The sequence below is a fragment of the Lolium perenne genome, chromosome 1 (genome assembly GCF_019359855.2).
Source record: "Lolium perenne isolate Kyuss_39 chromosome 1, Kyuss_2.0, whole genome shotgun sequence".
Classification (NCBI taxonomy): Eukaryota; Viridiplantae; Streptophyta; class Magnoliopsida; order Poales; family Poaceae; genus Lolium; species Lolium perenne.
The window spans coordinates 157,797,819-157,803,091 of record NC_067244.2 but is presented as its reverse complement, the minus strand read 5'-3'; the positions used below and the strand labels follow the sequence as shown (position 1 = coordinate 157,803,091).

The following is a 5,273-nucleotide window of genomic DNA, read 5'->3' as shown; positions in this document are numbered from 1 at the left end:
ACTAGTGTACACTCTCAACATTGATCACATAACTGAATAAATAAATGCTACTTTCTACACTCTCTTGTTGGATAACAAACACCATTCATTGTGTAGGGCTACAAAAGCACACCTCAAGCCGGAGTAAACAAGCTCCACAACATCCGGAGTTCATATTAAAGTAACCTTTAGAGTGCATAATAGACCGTTGCAATTTAGACCGAGTACTAACATAGCATACACACTGTCAACAATAGCTATGAAAGGGGGAATAGATCACAACGATACTATCATAGTAATAGTTAACTTCATAATCTACAAGAGATTACAATCATAACCTACGCCAAGTACTACATGATGCACACACTGTCAACATTACATCATGGAGGAGGAATAGACTACTTTAATAACATCACTAGAGTAGCACATAGATTAATAGTGATACAAAGCTCATGATCACATAAAGATCACACCATGGGAGAGAGAGATGAACCACATAGCTACCGGTAGAGCCCTTAGCCTCGGGGGAGAACTACTCCCTCCTCATCATGGGAGACAGCAATGGCGATGAAGATGGCGGTGGTGTCGATGGAGATGACTCCGGGGGCAATTCCCCGTCCCGGCGGCGTGCCGGAACAGAGACTTCTGTCCCCCGAAACGGAGTTTCGCGATGGCGGCGCCGTCCCTGGAGTCTTTCTGAAGTTTCGTCAATTGTTGTAGGGTTTTCACGTCCCGAGAGATTATATAGGCGAAGAGGCGGCGCAAGGGGGTGCCTGGGGGGCCCACCCCATAGGGCGGCGTGCCCCCCTCCTAGGCCGCGCCAGCCTATGGTGTGGAGGCCCTGGGCCTCCTCTCCGTCTCCCCTTCAGTGTTCTGGTCCGTCTCGGTGAAATAAGATGTTTGGCTTTTGTTTCGTCGAATTCCGAGAATATTGCCCGAACAGCCTTTCTGGAACAAAAAACAGCAGAAAACAGGAACTGGCACTTCGGCATCTTGTTAATAGGTTAGTTACGGAAAATACATAAAATCATTATAAAGTGTGAGCAAAACATGTAGGTATTGTCATAAAACTAGCATGGAACATCAGAAATTATAGATACGTTGGAGACGTATCACCGACTCATAGAAGAAATAAACCACAGTATGAGACAACTTCCCATAGAACTCATTTCTGCATAATCTGCTGAGAGCCAAGGCACAAAAGCACGATGACCTCACCCCACCGAGTTGCTCATAAACTACGGCCTTGCAGGACACCGTAAGAACACTTACTTTCCAAATAATTTGATTAACTAGGGCCCGTATTGGTTGATTGGAGTTTGCTGTACATAATCATTCGTTGATTATATTGAACACATTTTTTTACATATGTATGAGGATATTATGAATGACCATACCCCTTTTTTGCGAAAGTATCTCCGGAAGGTGAAAGTTCCCCTTAAAATAAAGATTTTCATGTGAAGGTTCTGTTAACTAAATATAATTTAGCTAAACGTCACTGGAATGGGTGTACGAAATGTGTTTTCTGCGGGGACTAGGAGACTATTCAACACCTCTTTATTGAATATCCTTTAGCTAAGCTTCTTTAGCGTACAGTCAATTTTACTTATGATCTTTCACCTCCAACCAATATTACTAATATATTTGGTAATTGGTTGAATGGAGTACATAGATAATCTAAGGCTTTTATCCGGATCGGGGTTTCTGCTTTATGTTGGTCTATATGGAGGATCATAAATGATATTATCTTTAACAAAAAAAAATTCCTTTCACTTTTTGCAGGTTATCCATATGGTCGCACATTGGGTTCAGATTTGGGCCCTCCTTTCGCTGTCGGGATGCCATGGTTTCTGGATGCACACGGCTCCAGATGGTCGCTCAGGATATCTTGTGCCTGGCTGGCTGGTGACATACTAGGAGGCTATGTTGATGTGTAGTCATAGTATGTCTTGCTCTTTTCGCTGGTTGATTTTTGTATCAATTGTTGGCGATGCTTGAGTTGTAACCATACTGAATATGAATCCTTTTAATAAATGGCCGTGTGCATCATCACGATGCAGAAGCCGGGGTACATTCCCATTTCGAAAAAAAAGATTGCTATTTTTAAACTTTGTAGAGCCCACAAGTTTTATTAAATCTATTGTGTTGTAGATCGGTGTAAATGATTGTAATTAGCCATGAGATGGCATGTAAAAACTTATGTAAATAGGGGACAAATGCAAGAAATTACACATGTTACATAGGATATTCTTGATGAAGATGGAATTGTACATATGACTCTCAACTCTTTTTGTTGTTGGGAAATGCTGAATTGAATGGAAGTATTGCATATGGTCGTGCTAGGTGAACCTAATAGCAATAAGTGTGTCAGGTTATCGAAATTTTGAAATCAGTATCGCTTGCCATGGTAGCAGGACGACACGGGCACCGACTCAAGTTGTAGGAGGAAGACGAGACCTAGTTTAACAACAAAGCTGTTTTGAAACTGAAGTACTCCGTATATCAACCCATACTACTTTAGTGACGGGCAACACAATATTTCTGTTTTTCTGCTTTCTCAGTTTTAGGAAAAAAAAGATCCAGACCTCTTTATTCAATACTTTGAAAAAGCCACAGTTTTCTCTGTTATTAAATTGCGATGCGACTGATAGGTTGCACGTCGTAGTCATTTTCTCCGATCAGTGAGCTGAGTCCATCCATTTAAATGAGCGTTGTACGTACATCGTCTAGATTGCATACACACGAGGTGGTTGGCTACTTGACTGGGCTAGCCTTTGTATTTTGCCTAGTCGATTACCCAGAAGTACTATACGAAAACGAAAAGGGACACGAGAAGGTATGAAAAACACGCGCCATGGTTTGTTTCGTTACTTTCGTAGATGTAGGCCTGTAGCTTGTAGGAGTACGAAGTAGACGTGTCCGCACTTAGCTGTATGATTGCTCCTCTGGGCTCTGTCCAATACTACAAAAGGCCTGCACATGGTAGACAAAGTGACAACTGAACGGGTGTTGTAGCCGCGCAGCATATCATATATCACCATTGCAGTGCAACCATGGGCACAAAAACACAGCTCCTTCGTTTGCTACTACCTCTGCTGCTCCTGCTCCTTCCGCCTCCCCTCCGCAATTACCTCTCGACCGATCAAGCCGCCAGCGGCAGAGTCGGCCATGGCCGGCTCCAAGTCTACCACCCGATAATCTTGTTCCCTGGCATAAGCTGCCCCAACCTGGAGGCGCGGCTCACCGACGCCTACGTTCCGTCGCTGCCACGCTGCGGCGCGCTCAAGGGGAAGGGGTGGTTCCCGCTGTGGAACAACACGCAGGACCTGGTCGACCACGACTACGTGCCGTGCTTGCTGGAGCAGATGAGCCTCGTCTACCATCCAGTCCTCAACGACTTCCACAACCAGCCCGGCGTCGAGACGCGCGTGCCCAACTTCGGCTCTTCCGACGGCTTTACCGCAAAGGACGATGTGTAAGTTCATGCATGCTAGCTAGTACTATGTAATTAATTCACACCGAGATTTCATGGAATTCATTGAATTTCAGTGATTTCAGCAGACGTTTCGGTCCAAGTATTTCATTAATTTCAGTAATACACATGGTTTCAAATAAATTTCGAAGTATTTTTCAAAAACATAAATATTTTATTTAATTTTATGAGTACCCTTTAGCCGAAAGGAAACCGAAATCCACTGAAATTCAGTGATTTCGGTAGTGACTGAAATATTTCGGAAACCGAAATTTGAAACCATGTATATAAGTCATCCTTTGGCAACTAACGCATTTACTGATTTATACTGCACGTAGTAATAGTATGCATATACTTTGGGAGTTCTAATGGGAGGTGTGTCTCCAGGGGGCGTGACGTGTTTTGCTTGTTAAAGCTCCGCCAAGAACTGGAGGCACTAGGGTACCGCGACAGCGAGACACTTTTCGGAGCTCCTTACGACATACGGCACGCTCCACCTTCACCTGGCCAGCTATCTCAGGTGTACTCTGACTACTTTGCCCGTGTCAAGGACCTGGTGCAGAACGCGAGCCTAAAGAATGGGAACAAGCCAGCCATCCTCGTTGGGCACAGCTTCGGAGCCAGGGCCGCCCTCGACTTCGTCAATTCGACCCCCCTATGATGGAGGAAAATTTTCATCAAGCACATGGTCCTAATCTCGGCCACACCTCTTACAGGCTTTGTGCAGGTGGTCACAAACTTTGCCTCAGGACCGACAGTAATTGTTGTCCCGGCAGTTAAGCGGCTGGATTTGCGGCCAATGTGGAGAACTTTCGCGAGTTCCCTTACATCCTTCCCGTCTCCTATGGTTTTTGGTTACGAGCCGCTTGTAGTTACCAAACATAGGAACTACTCAGCATACGACTACATGGATTTACTCACGGCGCTTGGCTTCAACACCGACATCGGGAAACGGGTGCTTCCCACGAAGCTGAAGGTCGACGCACCAATGGTGCCAACGACATACCTTTGTGGCGCCGGCATCCAAACACCAAATCAGGTGCTCTATTGGGAAAGTAACTTCGATGCGGTTCCCGAGTATGTATATGGTGATGGTGACTTGGTCGTGAACTTAGTTAGCGTGTTGGCCTTCGTCAAAGAAATCAGTAGGCAGCAGCGCCAGAGTAACATACCTTTCAAGTTCGTCAAGATTGCTAATGCTAGCCACTCTGGTATTGTTAGTGAGGAAAGTTCGCTTAGGAGAGTTATGACTGAAATTCTAGAGGCAAATTGCTAAAGAGCCATTATGTGATGATTTTGAATTGTTATGGAATAATGCTATTATGTAGTAGTAAATAATTTCTAAAAGTTTAGTGAGGACCAAAGACCTTACTGCCATAGATCGGGTCATTTAACACCCATCATCGCACATGGTTATGAAGAAACCATGTGCAGTTTATACAACATATATGGCCAGAAATTCTATTTGGCTACTGGCTGGGTGCATATGCTCCCGTCAAACTCCAACATATGCAGTTTAGCATAATATTTGTTGTTCGTTCATTTTTTTTTTTGAAACAGATATTCCATTCATTTTTGAGTTTTGACAAGATGATGCACTGTATGAAATATGAAGTTATTGTGCTCTACATAAAAACTTAGTTAATGGATCTGACACACAACCAACAAAAATAGATTAGAGCAAGTAGAATAAGGCTTAGAGCAAGTACAATAAGTTCTAGTCAGCTGGCTATAAGCGGGTTCTTAGGGCACTCCAGCGGCGCGACGCAAACGGACGCTGAGCGACCGTTTGCGTCCGTCGGGGCGAAAAATGTGTCTGATA

The 5,273-nt window shown here is 44.3% G+C and overlaps 1 pseudogene; it reads left to right on the top strand.

Annotated features, from left to right (window-relative positions):
• Window positions 1-2,965: 2,965 nt before the first annotated feature.
• LOC127309526 (lecithin-cholesterol acyltransferase-like 1) lies at window positions 2,966-5,039 on the top strand (annotated as a pseudogene).
• The last annotated feature ends 234 nt before the right edge of the window (window positions 5,040-5,273 follow it).